Source organism: Bos grunniens, chromosome 1 (assembly GCF_055505025.1).
Source record: "Bos grunniens cultivar Pamir isolate PY7600 chromosome 1, Bosgru_T2T1.0, whole genome shotgun sequence".
NCBI classification, from domain to species: Eukaryota; Metazoa; Chordata; class Mammalia; order Artiodactyla; family Bovidae; genus Bos; species Bos grunniens.
In genome coordinates this window covers 148232164-148247750 of record NC_141165.1, presented here as the reverse complement: position 1 = coordinate 148247750, position 15587 = coordinate 148232164, and the positions used below count along the sequence as shown (strand labels likewise).

At 41.1% G+C, this 15587-nt stretch overlaps 1 non-coding gene across 1 annotated transcript; it reads left to right on the top strand.

Annotated features, from left to right (window-relative positions):
* Window positions 1-15082: 15082 nt before the first annotated feature.
* Window positions 15083-15205, top strand: LOC147380285 (small nucleolar RNA SNORA51). Its single transcript, XR_015135410.1, has one exon. It is a non-coding gene; the product is annotated as a small nucleolar RNA SNORA51 (small nucleolar RNA).
* The last annotated feature ends 382 nt before the right edge of the window (window positions 15206-15587 follow it).

Here is a 15587-nt window from a genome sequence, read left to right as displayed (position 1 = left end):
ATTCCAGCTTGTGTTTCTTCCAGCCCAGGGTGTCTCATGATGTACTCTGCATATAAGTTAAATAAGCAGGGTGACAATATACAGCCTTGATGTACTCCTTTTCCTATTTGGAACCAGTCTGTTGTTCCATGTCCAGTTCTAACTGTTGCTTCCTGATCTGCATATAGGTTTCTCAGGAGGCAGATCAGGTGGTCTGGTATTTTCATCTCTTTCAGAATTTTCCACAGTTAATTTTGATCCACACAGTCAAAGGCTTTAGCATAGTCAATAAAGCAGAAATAGATGTGTTTCTGGAACTCTCTTGCCTTTTCCATGATCCAGCTGATGTTGGCAATTTGATCTCTGGTTCCTCTGCCTTTTCTAAAACCAACTTGAACATCTGAGAGTTCACGGTTCACCTATTCCTGAAACCTGGCTGGGAGAATTTTGAGCATTACTTTACTACAGTGTGAGATGAGTGCAATTGTGTGGTAGTTTGAGCATTCTTTGGCATTGCCTTTCTTTGGGATTGGAATGAAAACTGACCTTTTCCAGTCCTGTGGCCACTGCTGAGTTTTCCAAATTTGCTGGCATATTGAGTGTAGTACTTTCACACATCACCTTTCAGGATTTGAAATAGCTCAACTGGAATTCCATCACCTCCACTAGCTTTGTTCATAGTGATGCTTTCTAAGGCCCACTTGACTGCACATTCCAGGATGTCTGGCTCTACGTGAGTGATCACACCATGGTGATTATCTGGGTCATGAAGATCTTTTTTGTACAGTTCTTCTGTGTATTCTTGCCACCTCTTCTTAATATCTTCTGCTTATGTTAGGTCCATACCATTTCTGTCCTTTATCAAGCCCATCTTTGCATGAAATGTTCCCTTGGTATCTCTAATTTTCTTGAAGAGATCTCTAGTCTTTCCCATTCTATTGTTTTCCTCTATTTCTTTGCATTGATTGCTGAGGAAGGCTTTCTTATCTCTCCTTGCTATTCTTCAGAACTCTGCATTCAGATGCTTATATCTTTCCTTTTCTCCTTTGCTTTTTGCTTCTCTTCTTTTCACAGCTATTTTAAGGCCTCCCCAGACAGCCATTTTGCTTTTTTGCATTTCTTTTCCATGGGGATGGTCTTGATCCCTGTCTTCTGTACAATGTCACGAACCTCCATCCATAGTTCATCAGGCACACTAATTGTGTTCTGAATCTAAAGTCAAAGTTCTTTGGAACTAACAGAGATGGATGACAGACATTTCAGTTTAACAATATCAAAGAGGAGCCTTGGTGGAATTCCAACAAGAAAGGTGGGAGGGAGGAATGAATGGAATGAAAGGAGGGGAGGTCTCTGACCGTCTGTCTCCCCCAGTCTACATAGTTCCCTGAGCAGTTAATTACTAGAGGAAGCTGTCAAACACATTGACATCTCATTCTTAAGAAGACATGAAAAAATAGTAACAAAGGCATTACTGCCAGCAGCTGCCAAAGTGTTTATTTCCCAAGATATCTTAATCACACTCTTTTTAATGACTGGTGCTTTTTATTGTCAGTCTTTTTTAAACCATATTTATTCAGCATGACTCTGAGACTCTGTGTCCATGGTAGTCTGGGGGAAACTTAAGAGATCCTTTTTGCATTGCCTGGTAAGCCATTTAGCCAGGAGTCACAAAACTCAAGTAATGATTATAACAATCCATACCTACAGTCTCCAATTTCCTCAGTAAGTGATATTTTCATTTTCCAATCTTCAAAACTAAGATCATGAGGCACTTCAAGATGGCTGTATGGAAAGATTCTGAATTCACCTCCTTTTACAGATAAAACAAATATAGTTATGCATGAAACAAATCCCTCTGAAAAAAACCCTGAGCATCTAGCACTTGCTATAAAATTAAGGATAAAAGAGCCACATGGAGATGTGTAGGAGAGGCAGAGACACATACTTATCAACCCTGCCTCCCCCAACCCCAGAGTAGCAACTCACAGTCTTAAGGGATGTCAAAAATAAACAAGTACATACATGCATAAAATGGAGCTTCTCACACACCACCCACCTGAATCCCTGGGACCTGTGCCTGAGAGATGAGCCCTCAAAGTGTCTGGCTTTGAAAAAACCAACAGATCTGTTGTTCAGAAGAAATATAAGGTTATCAGGAATGAAGATTTTGCATTTAAAGGGCTCATATAGAGACTCATTTGCCCTGGGACCCAGTATAAAAAGGAGCAGTTTGAAAAGAGCCTAGACTTTATGTGAAGGAGAGTCACTTACTAACAAAGCATCTGCCAGAGGGTCAGAAATCTCCTGGATCACTCTCCAGAAACTACACTGACAGAAGCCATTAGTATGGGCTCCCTCAGCATTGCTGGCACTGAGGCTGGCGGAGGCCATCTTTTCCTTCTCACTCTGACTTGATTCCAGTGGTGAGCGAGCATCCCCTGCCCCCTGCCCACACCACTGGCTCCTGACACTCATAGACGCAGACGGACGGCAGCCTGCCCCCACCATGCCACCAGAACCGGTGGGCAAAGAGGTTTGACCTGCCCCATGCCACGCACAAAACCCTGTCAAACCCAACAGGCACACACAGGGGGCGCACTTGAGCGCCATGCTCAGGTCAATAGCAGGAGAAAAATTCTGGATCCCACGGGGCTGAAAGAAGTGGAGAGATGGTTTGAGAGACAACCAAAACCGTGGCAAGGATAAACAATAAAGCTCATTCCTACAAAGGGCTACCCCTCCAAGACAGGGAAAGAGGACTGGAGGACTGTTGTCCATAATAAATACACACACACACAACCACAGAGAGTCAAACAAAATAGGAAAACAGAAGAAAATGTCCCAAATGAAGAAATAAGATAAGACCACAAGGGAAAAAGAAACAATGAAATGGATATAAATAATTTACCTGATAAGGACTTCAAAATGTTGGTCATAACGCTCATGGAATCAAGGAGAATAATGGAGGGATACAATGAGAAATACAACAAAGAAGTAGAAAATATAAGAAAGTTCCAAACAGAACTCACAGAGCTAAAGAATACAATAACTGAACTGAAAAATACACTAAAAGACATTTATAGCAAACTAGATAATGCAGAAACATGGATCAGTCACTTGGAAGACAAGGTAGTGGATATCACCCAAAGAGAACAGCAAAAAGGAAAAAAAGAATTCTTAAAAGTGAGGGCAGTTGAAGAGAGCTTTGGAACATCAAGTATACTAACCTTCTCAATACAAGGGTTCTACTGCTGCTGCTGCTGCTGCTGCTGCATCGCTTCAGTCGTGTCCAACTCTGTGCGACCCCATAGACGGCAGCCCACCAGGCTGCCCCATCCCTGGGAGTCTCCAGGCAAGAACACTGGAGCGGGTTGCCATTTCCTTCTCCAATGCATGAAAGTGAAAAGTGAAAGTGAAGTCATTCAGTTGTGTCCGACTCTTAGCGACCCCATGGACTGCAGCCCACCAGGCTCCTCCGTCCATGGGATTTTCCAGGCGAGAGTACTGGAGTGGGGTGCCATTGCCTTCTCCACAAGGGTCCTAGAAGGAAACAAGAGAGACAAAGGGAGAAAAGATATATTTGAAGGAATTAAAAAAAAAATTTTCTATAACCCCAGGAAACAAACATAGACATTCAGGTCCAGGAAGCACAGTTTGTCCCACACAAGATAAACCCCAAAGATTTATCTTGTGTCCCACACAAGATAAATCCAGATCAAAGCCCATTATCATTAAGATGTCGAATTTTAAAAATAAGGAGAGAATCTTAAAAGAACCAAAAGAGAAACAACTAGCTGTGTTCAAAGGAACCCCCATAAAATCATCTCCTGACTCTTCAGCTGCAACTTTGCAGGACTGGAGTGATATATTCAAAGTGTTGAAAGGAGAAAACTGCCAACAAGGAGTACTCTACCTGGCAAGATTATCTCTCAGATTTGAAGGGGAGATAAAAGAGCTTCCCAGAAATCAAAAGCTTAAGGAGTTAATCTCCACCAAACCAGCCTTATAAGAAATTTTAAAGGGATTTCTTTTCAGCTGAAAATATTTATTTATTTTTAGAAATAAAAAGATATGCAAAAGAAAAAGTCTCGCTGCAAAAGGCAAATCGGAGGAGGCAATGGCACCCCACTCCAGTACTCTTGCCTGGAAAATTCCATGGACGGAGGAGCCTGGTAGGCTGCAGTCCATGGGGTCGCTAAGAGTCAGACACAACTGAGCGACTTCACTTTCACTTTTCTCTTTCATGCATTGGAGAAGGAAATGGCAACCCACTCCAATGTTCTTGCCTGGAGAATCCCAGGGACAGGGGAGCCTGGTGGGCTGCCATCTATGGGGTCGCACAGAGTCAGAAACGACTGAATTGACTTAGCAGTAGCAGCAAAAGGCAAATATATAGTAAGCGTAGTGGTCCAAACACTTTAAACACTACTTACGAAGGATAAAAGTAGTAAAATCAACTATAATTATAATAATTAGTTATGTTGCTGTTTATTCACTAAGTCATATCCGACTCTTTTTGATCCCATGAACGGTAGCCTGCCAGGCTCCTCCATCCATGGGATTCTCCAGGCAAGAATACTGGAGTGGATTGCCATTTCCTTCTCCAGGGGATCTTCCCAACCCAGGGATTGAACTCAAGTCTCCTGCATTGCAGGTGGATTCTTTACCATTGAGCCACCAGGGTGTGTGTGTGCTCAGCCAGCAGGAAAGCCGTAATAATTAAGGAACACCAAAATAATTTTAATGTAAAATATGACATCAAAAAATAAAATGAGAGAGTAAAAATGAAGATCAAAATAAAATTGTGGTCACTTTAGGTGATTTTAATAAGCCATTTCCTGTACCTGGAATATTCTTTTTCAGAGAGCCCGTATCAGAGAGATCTTGCTAATCACAATAATAACCCAGAATTTGAACTGTCAATTTAGCTTTCCCTCTTCCCATTTACCTGTTTTACTTTTCTCTCTGTTTCTTACATCACTGGACAGACACTTATTCATGTCCTTATCCATTTAATGCCTATCATCTAACTCCACAAAAGAGAGTAAACATCATGATAGCATGGATTTTATTTTATATCAAACCTTAGAGCAGTGCCAGGCACAGGAATATACAGAAAGATTTTATTGAAAATAAATTAGGAATGAACATATAGTTTAAGCAAGATTTAAGGGAGTGGGTAGCCATTCCATTCTCCAGGGCATCTTCTTGACCCAGAGATCAAACCTGGGTCTTCTGCCTTGCAGGCAGATTCGTTACCATCTAAGCCACCAGGGAAGCCTATTTTCTTTTATATAATTTAAGCAAGAGTTAAAGAAACAAAATTGTAGTATACTTATTTAAGGGGATATCTACTCAGAACTTTCATTTTTCTGAAAACTGTTTTGCTCCTTCATGTTTCACCTCTCTTTGAATCTATCCTTATGTTTCCTTGGGGATTCCCTCACAGCTCATTCCATAAAGAATCTATCTGCCATGCAGGAGACCCCGGTTTGAGTCCTGGGTCAGGAGATCCAGGAGAAGGAAATGGCAACCCACTCCAGTATTTTTGCCTAGGAAATCCCATGGACAGAGGAGCCTGGTGGGCTACAGTCCATGGGGCCGTGAGAGTCGGACACGACTGAATGACTAAACCACCACCCTACAGTTCTTACCAGTACTCACATGTGTAATTAGTTCCCTAGCTCTTGTCTGGAGAAGGCAATGGCACCCCACTCTGGTACTCTTGCCTGGAAAATCCCATGGATGGAGGAGCCTGGTAGGTTGCAGTCCATAGGGTCGCTAAGAGTCGGACACAACTGAGCGACTTCACTTTCACTTTTTACTTTCCTGCCTTGGAGAAGGAAATGGCAACCCACTCCAGTGTTCTTGCCTGGAGAATCCCAGGGATGGGGGAGTCTGGTGGGCTGCCAACTATGGGGTTGCACAGAGTTAGACACGACTGAAGCGACTTAGCAGCAGCAGCAGCAGCTCTTGTCCATAACAGCTTTGTGGCCAGTGGTAAAGAATCTGTCTCCGATGCAGGAGATGTAGGAGATTTGGGTTTGATCCCTGGGTCAGGAATATCCCCTAGAGGAGGGCGTGACAAAATCCACTCCAGTGTTCTTGCCTGGAGAATCCCATGGACAGAGAGGCCTGGTGGGCTACAGTCAGGGGTTACAAAGAGTCAAACACGGCTGAAGCAACTTAGCACATACGCACAGCGATCATTGTCTGACCCAAGATGGTCAGTCTCTTTCTCCAAGATTCCACACCTGGACATAGTTGATTGATTAGAAATGAGTATCTGTCCTATGTTAGAATTATAAGGAACAGTAGCAAGTTGAGTCTGTTTTTCCTTATGTGGTTAAAGTTTAGATGGTTAAGGCTCCTGTTGATGGCTTATTTTATTCAGAAAGATAGACAGTTGTGGGAAAACACAATGAAGCTAAAATCTAAAGACCATAATACAAAATGGTGGACTCTTAAGTCAAAATCCAGAATCCTGATTTCCTGAGTAGTTCCTCAAGCAATAAAAACAGTTTTCAACAAATTCAGGGAAGAAATAAATTAGCACTTAATTCTTGAGCTGAAAAATATTAAACCATGACTTCATTTTTAATAATGCTTCCAGCATTTGTCTCTTTAGAGGTAAGAGCAATGCATCTGTTTTAACATGGGTGTGATTTTTCTACAACTTCACCATTAGTTACAGCTCCAGGTCAAAAGAATTAGTTCTATTCTCTATGGGAATATCAAGGCTGAGTATTTTATTGTTGTTGAGAAAAGAACAGCAGCTGATGTAACTAACTAAATGCAAACATAGTGAGGCACATTTCATTTCATAGTGATCAAGTTATTCATGGAATTTTATGCAATCATATCCTGACTTAACGGCCTAAAGAGTGGATAAAAATGACCATTATCCTTATTTGGAACAAAACAATAATAGTATCAGTGGTCCCATAGCCTAGTATCCAACTCCTGGAGAAATTAAACTGTAACTTACTTTAAAATGTCAAAATGGGCAGTAGAATTAAAAAAAAAAAAATCATTCTTAACAGCAGAGAAAGATGTCTCGATGTAAAATTTTTCCATTTCATAACTTTGTCAGAGCCAATCCACTGTGTCATAACCACTGTCAGAATTATATTCTTTCTATTTTTACTGTTTTATTTCCCTTCATAGGTGTTGAATCTATATGAACAAGAGTTAATTATCTCCAACCATTATGTATGTTTGAAGAGCTTAGTTGCTCTCCCTTTTCAACTCCTCTATGCAAGGTCTTAAGAGTTTAATGGGGCTTTCCTGGTGGCTCAGTGGTAAAAAACCCACCTGACAAGCAGGAGACACAGGTTTGATCCTTGGGGTGGGAAGATCCCCTGAAGAAGGCAATGGCAACCCATTCCAGTATTCTTGCCTGGGACATCCCATGGACAGAGGAGCCTGGGAGCTACACTCCATGAGATTACAAAAGAGCTGGACCTGACTTGGCGACTCAACAACAACAACAAACGTGAGTTGACAATGTTCTTTAAATCTTTATCCCTTGAAGTCCTAGCTTCTAGGACACCAGAGTGTGACCTTATTTGGATATAAGGTCTTTATAGATGTAATTAATTTAAAATAAGGGCATTAAGTTGGGTCTTCATCCAATATAATTAACATCCTTATAAGACAAGGAAATTTGGGGATTTCCCTGGTGGTCCAGTGGTTAAGATTCTGTGCTGCTGATGCAGAGGGTGTGGGTTCAATCCCTGGTCAGTGAACTAAGACCTACATGCTGGGCACCATGGCCAAAAAGGTTAAAGAAAAAAGAAAGGGAAATTTAGATATAGAAATGTAGAGAGGGAAGACAATGTAAAGATACACAGAGAAGATAGCCATCTACAAGCCAAGGAGAGAGGCATGGAATAGATTCCCTTTCAAAGCTCTCAAAAGGAACCAAACCTACCAATTCCCTTGATCACAGACCACTAGCCTCCATAACTATTTCTATTGCTTAAGCCACTTAGTTTGTGCACTTCACTATGGCAGCACTAATAAAGTAATACATATGATTAATTTTCTTATCCTTCAAGTAAAAGGAAGTGTTCGTAGCTCAGTTTGTCTGACTGTGATTCCACGGACTATATCCTGCGTATAACCTGTCAGGCTCCTCTGTCCATGGGATTTCCCAGGCGGGAATACTAGAGTGGGTAACCATTCTCTTCTCCAGGGGATCTTGTTGACCCAGGGATCGAACCTGGATTGCCTGCATTGCAAGCGGATTCTTTACCACCTGAGCCACCATGGAAGCCCTAAATTTTGGCAGCACTGCACAATGTGCTGGAATTGTTGTGCTGAGATCCCTACACTGGGAGTGCAGAGTCTTAACCACTGGACCATCAAGGAAAATACCATCTCAGCTCTTCATCCTAAGCATCACATTCATAGCTTTAATTTCCTACCTGTGCTCTCAGGTCAAGACACAAACCTTTCACGTTCTATGTAACTACTCCGTCATCTGGCCCCTGTGGACCTGTTTAGTCTGCTATGTGCCACATTCCATTCTTTCTCACTACCATGTTCCAGCTGTACCAAACTACTATACTTTTCATTCCACAAACGGTCACTACTCTTGTGCCTCCAAGTTTTCACTTATGCCCTTTCCTCTGCTATGAATCACTTCTAGTTCCTCTCCTTATCCTCTTGCTCCTTTCTCTAACTGAATTTTAATAATCATTTGATCTCAGCTTATACAACTTCTGCTTGGAAATTTTCTTTGATGTCTAATTGTGACCTCATGGACTGCAGCCCACAAGGCTCCTCTGTCCATGGGATTTTTCAGGCAAGAATACTGGAGTGGGTTGCCATTTCCTTCTCCAGCAATGACTAGCTTCCATATCTACTGTTACCAAAGCACAAAAAAATTATCTTTCAGTCAGTTCAGTTCAGTTTAGTCACTCAGTTGTGTCCAACTCTCTGCGACCCCATGAATCACAGTACGCCAGGCCTCCCTGTCCATCACCAACTCCCAGAGTTCACTCAGACTCATGTCCATCGAGTCAGTGATGTCATCCAACCATCTCATCCTCTGTCGTCCCCTTCTCCTCCTGCCCCCAATCCCTCCCAGCATCAGAGTCTTTTCCAATGAGTCACCTCTTCGCATGAGGTGGCCAAAGTACTGGAGTTTCAGCTTTAGCATCATTCCTTCCAAAGAAATCCCAGGGCTGATCTCCTTCAGAATGGACTGGTTGGATCTCCTTGCAGTCCAAGGGACTCTCAGGGTAACACTGTTTCCTTGTTTTTGTCTCTCAAAAGATGTAAACCTCCTAGTAGCTAGGAATGTGTTCTGTCATGTTATTTCTGTGATCTAAAATAATACTAGGCTAGCAGCACATATAGACAGTTTCTAAAGTCAGTACACCTTTGTAAAACGTTGCCAAATTATTCCAGGTTTTACTATTCTGAATCCATTGTAATTTAAGTATTATTATATTTGTGTACTTGGTCAAAGACTTGTAAAGTATCTCACTTTTCATATACCATTTAGTCAAACATTTAGTTCACCTGCATAACTCTACTTAACAGTTTTATGAGAAAATAGTGTCTCACCTTTTCCATATTTTGTTGCACAGTTCTTAATATATTGTAAATATTCAAGATACTAATTAATAAAGACGGACAAAATGATCGCATAAAGAAAAGTAAGTTTCTGTCTTGGTATTAGAGCTGAAAGCACCTTGGAATGACATCTGTTTAGACCCAATCTAGCAAAACTTAAAAACACACATCAAAGGGATAAAACAAATCTGCAAGTACTTGAACTGCCTACCAAAACAAAAGTCACACTCTTAAAGAAACATTAAAAAAATTCCAGACACTCAACCATCCGATTTCACAATAGTCAACATCTAATCAAAAAGCACTAAACATTCCAAGAAGCAGGGAGATACTCCCACAGCTAGGAGAAAAATCAATCCATATAAATGTGGATGCAGAGATATCTTAACAACCACATTTTCTAGTTTCTCTATTTGGTGCTTTAATGTCCTGGGGCCTTGCTGACCCTGGAGGGACTCCCCCTCTGGGAGTCAGCCAACTCCTGACGATAGTAAAAGACTCATCTTGAAACACACATTTCACATACAAACTAGCAAATCCTGAGTTCACACCCCAACCAGCTTCTTTCTCAGGCTCTCTCATTTCAGTGCAGTTCAGTCGTTCAGTCATGTCCGACTCTTTGTGACCCCATGGGCTACAGCACACCATGCCTCTCTGTCCATCACCAACACCCACAGCTTGCTCAAACTCATGTCCATTGAGTCGGTGATGCCATCCAACCATCTTGTCCTCTGTCATCCCCTTCTCCTCCTGCCTTCAATCTTTCCCAGCATCAGGGTCTTTTCTAATGAGTCAGTTCTTTGCATCAGGTGGCCAAAGTATTGGAGTTTCAGCTTCAGCATCAGTCCTTCCAATGAATATTCAGGACTGATTTCAATTAGGATGGACTGGTTGGATCTCCTTGCAGTCCAAGGGACTCTCAAGAGTCTTATCCAACACCACAGTTCAAAAGCATCAATTCTTCGGTGCTCAGCTTTCTTCACAGTCCAACTCTCACATCCATACATGACTACTGGAAAAACCATAGTTTTGACTAGACGGACCTTTGTTGGCAAAAGGCTCTCTCAGGGCCACTATCTCACTGCCCTAATAAAAAACCCAGGGCCAGGTATGTACCAAAACTAGCTTAAATTATTCAAACTAGCCATCCTCAAGCCTTCTTACACCTCCTCCACTGTGCTTTCCTACAGAAACCACAATAAAAGTGCCCACGTTTTCCCCTCATTCTCTGTGCCCTGTGACTGACCCTGTGAGGCCCCTCATGGAATGGGATGTGCCTCTTCCTCTTGAGACTGTGAATACAGCAAACTCTCTTTTCAATGACAGCTGTCTTCTGATCCAATGGCCTTGTCATAACTGTAAAATTATATTAAACCCATGTGTGTGGAATCTAGAAAAGAGGTACCAATGAGCCTATTTTCAAGACAGGACTAGAGATGTAGACAGAGAACAGACTTGTGGACATGGGGCTGGGGGGAAGAAGGTGGGACAGATTGAGAGAGCAGCGTTAAAGCACATACATAGCATATGTAAAATAGCTAGCTAGTGGGAAGCTGCTGTATAACACAGGGAGCTCAGCCTGGTGCTCTGTGATACCCGAGATGGGTGGGATGGCAGGATGCGAGGAAGGCTCCACAGGGAGGGGACTGATGTATACTTCAGGCTGATTCATGTTGCTATACAGCAGAAACCAACACAACATTGTGAAGCAATTATACTACAATTAAAAAAAAAAAGAATTTGAATTTTAAAACGTCAGAGATAATGTATTTAGCAGTCAAGCACGTCCAAAAACCTTTTATAATGATATTCAAGTACTCCACTATTTAAATAAAAAAAAAAACATGATGAGAAGAAAAGAGGAGAAAAGCTGAGACTTAAAAGGTGGAAATAGTAATAAAATCCATCCAAGATGAAATGCAGAGAGAAAAGGCTAATAAAAATGAATGACTTAAGGACTTTTGGAACAATATTAAGTGATTTAACATCTGTGTAATAAAAGTGCCTCAAAGAGAAGAGAGCCAGAAAAATATTTAAAGAAATAATAGCCATCTTTTTTTTCTAAATTTGCTGAAAACTAACAACCCACATTTCCAAGAACGTCAACAAACACTAAGCAGGGTAAACATACACACACAGAAAAAGGAAAGAAGAAACTGCTATGCAAGCCTGAAGACTTTTTTCTGTGTTCAGTGCACAAAATGCATCCTGCACAGAGAAAGAAAGGGAGAAGGAAGAAAGGTAGAAAGGAAGGGAAAACCATTGAACCTTATTATCAAATTACTAAGAACAATTATAAAGAATAAATTTTAAAAGAATTCAGAGAGAAAGGACACATTACCTTCACATGAATAAGCATGAAAATAATTGCATTCTTCTCAACAGATATTAATGAAGTTAAGAGTTGCATTTTTAACATCGATAAATTAAAACCGTGCCAGCTTAGAATTCTATATCCAATTTCCCACACTCATAGAAAAGTCAGGCCTCCTAAAACTTACCTGGAAGAGATCCTTTGACTTCAAGGTAAGTAGAAAAAGAAAGAAGGAAAACAGTTTTTAAAAACAAGAAGGCAAATAGACAACGAAATAGTTGGGCTTCCCTGGTAGCTCTGATGGTAGAGAATCTGCCTGCAATGCAGGCGGCCCAGGTTCCATCCCTGGGTCACGAATATCCCCTGGAGAAAGGAATGGCTACCTACTCCAGTATTCTTGCCTGGAGAACCCATGGGATAGCAAAGAGTCGGACACAACTGAGAAACTAACATTTTCACTAATATAATAGTAGTTCCCTAGTCTCTGTATCACTCATGGGAAATAGATGGGGAAACAGTGGAAACAGTGTCAGACTTTATTTTTTGGGACTCCAAAATCACCACAGATGGTGACTGCAGCCATGAAATTAAAAGATGCTTACTCCTTGGAAGGAAAGTTATGTCCAACCTACATAGCATATTCAAAAGCAGAGACATTACTTTGCCAACAAAGGTCCAGCTAGACAAGGCTATGGTTTTTCCTGTGGTCATCTATGGATGTGAGAGTTGGACTGTGAAGAAGGCTGAGTGCCGAAGAATTGATACTTTTGAACTGTGGTGTTGGAGAAGACTCTTGAGAGTCCTTTGGACTGCACGGAGATCCAACCAGTCCATTCTGAAGGAGATCAGCCCTGGGATTTCTTTGGAGGGAATGATGCTAAAGCTGAAACACCAGTACTTTGGCCACTTCATGTGAAGAGTTGACTCATTGGAAAAGACTCTGATGCTGGGAGGGATTGGGGGCAGGAGGAGAAGGGGACAGCAGAGGATGAGATGGCTGGATGGCATCACTGACTCGATGGACGTGAGTCTGGGTGAACTCCAGGAGTTGGTGATGGACAGGGAGGCCTGGTGTGCTGCGATTCATGGGATCACAAAGCATCAGACATGACTGAGCAACTGAACTGAACTGAACTGAGTCTCTGTATCATCAACTAATTTACCTAAGAAGTGTGTGGAGCTCTTTTATTACAACTATAGTCTTTATATGAGCAACAAATAAGCTGAAGCATCAACTTTGGTAAATGCTAGATCATCCCAATTTATCACTATTTCGCCATCAGTTTTTGTTAGAAAAATGCCAAGGAGTCATAAAGCAACTAGTTGTAAAACAAAACAACATATAATTCAATAAAGACACCAGGCTAATGCTTGGTCATGCACGTCAAACCTTTACCAAATATCAGATTGTTATTATTATTTCTTAGCAAGAAACAGATCAAACAGCTTGAAAAGTTACTATATATCCTATTTCTCTCAAAACTATGTTTAAAGTAAAGCCTACTTATGATTTATATTAGGTATCTATAACAATGCTTCTGGAAACAAAAGATACACACACTTATAAATGTGCTGTGTTCAGTACTGAGGAGGACTAGAATAAAACAAGAATGCCTGAGTCAGATTGCTTGTGTTCCATTTCTGTTCCACAGTTACATAGCTCCATGACCTTGCCAAGTTACCTAACTTCTTTGAGCCTTTTCTTATATGTAAAGTATTAATAATAATAACACATACATATATCATTTTTGAAGTTAAAATTGATATAAGTATTTCATGTACATAGTTAGTCCATAGCAAGTATGCAATTAATATTAACTACTACTATTACTCTTGAGAGTTCCTTGGACAGCAAGGATAACAAACCAGTCAATCCTAAAGGAAATCAACCCTGAATATTTATTGGAAGGACTGATACTGAAGCTGAAGCTCCAATAATTTGGCCACCTGATGCAAAGAGCCAACTCACTGGAAAGACCCTGATGCTAGGAAAGATTGAGGGCAAGAGGAAAAGGGGGTGACAGAGGATGAGATGGTTTGATGGCATCACTGACTCAATGGACATGAGTTTGAGCAAGCTCAGGGAGACAGTGAAGGACAGGGAAGCCTGTCATGCTGCAGTGGATAGGTTCTCAAAGGGTCGAACATGACTCAGTGACTGAACAACAACTACTATTACTGCTGCTATTGGTGCTACTACCACAATTGCTGGGCTTCCCTCCTAGTTCAGTTGGTAAAGAATCTGCCTGCAATGCAGGAGACCCCGGTTCAATTCCTGGGTCGGGAAGATCCACTGGAGAAGGGATAGGCTACCCACTCCAGTATCCTTGGGCTTCCCTTGTGGCTCAGCTGGTAAAGAATCTGCCTGTAATGTGGGAGACCTGGCTTTGATCCCTGAGTTGGGAAGATCCCCTGGAGAGGGAAAGTCTACCCATTCCAGTATTCTGGCTGGGAGAATTCCATGGACTGTATAGTCCATGGGGTCACAAAGAGTCAGACACAACCGAGTGATTTTCACTCACTCATTCACTCAGTCACCACAATTACTGTTATCACCACTATTAATACTGGTACCTGGAGAAGGGCATGGCAACCCACTCCAGTATTCTTGCCTGAAGAATCCCATGGACAGAGGAGCTTGAAGGGCTGCAGTCCATGGGATCACAAAGAGTCAAACATAACTGAAATGACTTAACACACAAACACGATACTGGCAAGTGTGGGACTCACTTTTTCCTTTTGGAATGCTGGAGGATATTTAGGAATTTTTTTTCCAGTTTTCCAAAACCTTTTCAATGTCCGCATTTTTGTAAAAAAACTTGATCAAGTCATATATTATTTATTCTAAACCTAAGACTTTTATCTGTTTAAAGCATCGGAGATACTTGCTTATTCAATGTTTCTTTATCTTGAGTTTATGCTCATTCCTATCTATTTCCTTCTGCAGATTATTCTTATCAAATAATTCACAAGAAAAATGAGAATAAATCAGCCCTTCTTTTTATCCCTCAGTGTTACATTACTGAATATAATGTTTATCCTTTTCCAGTTCATCATATTGTTGTAATGGAAAAAATATGGTCTGTATGACCCTGCTCTATTGGGTTATGTCCTGCTTTTGACCATCTTAGTGTATATTTAGTAATTTTATAACGTTATTTGGTATTTGTATCCCACTACTTTTTCTTTTAAGTAATACCTTGAGGCTTCCCAGAGTTTACCACAGGCTGTTTGCTTACAATGACTGTACAGAAAGAGAAGGCAGAATAAATCTATTCCAAAAACCAGGTCCTCTGCCTGGTCAGTGTCATGAATAGAGAGACATAGAAATGAAGCTGAAAACTAATAGTAATGCCTATAATTTTATTTTTTTCTACATATGAAACAGGTATTCTGGTAAGTTCTTTACTCGTTTTATTCTCACTAAACCCTAAAATGTAGATAAAAGTATATCTTTTCCTTCTTAGAAAGATAGGGAATGGCTACCCATTCCAGTATTCTTGCCTGGAGAATTCCGTGGACAGGGGAGCCTGGTGGGCTATAGATCTTGGGATCACAAAGAGTCAGACATCATTGAGTGACTAATACTTTCACTTTCTCCCACAGACATTGAGAGGTTTAACTTGATAATATCTCTCCATGAGTGAATGCAATAATTATCATTTAAACTTAGACAGCCTGGTTCCAAAGTCTAAACATATTATGTTAT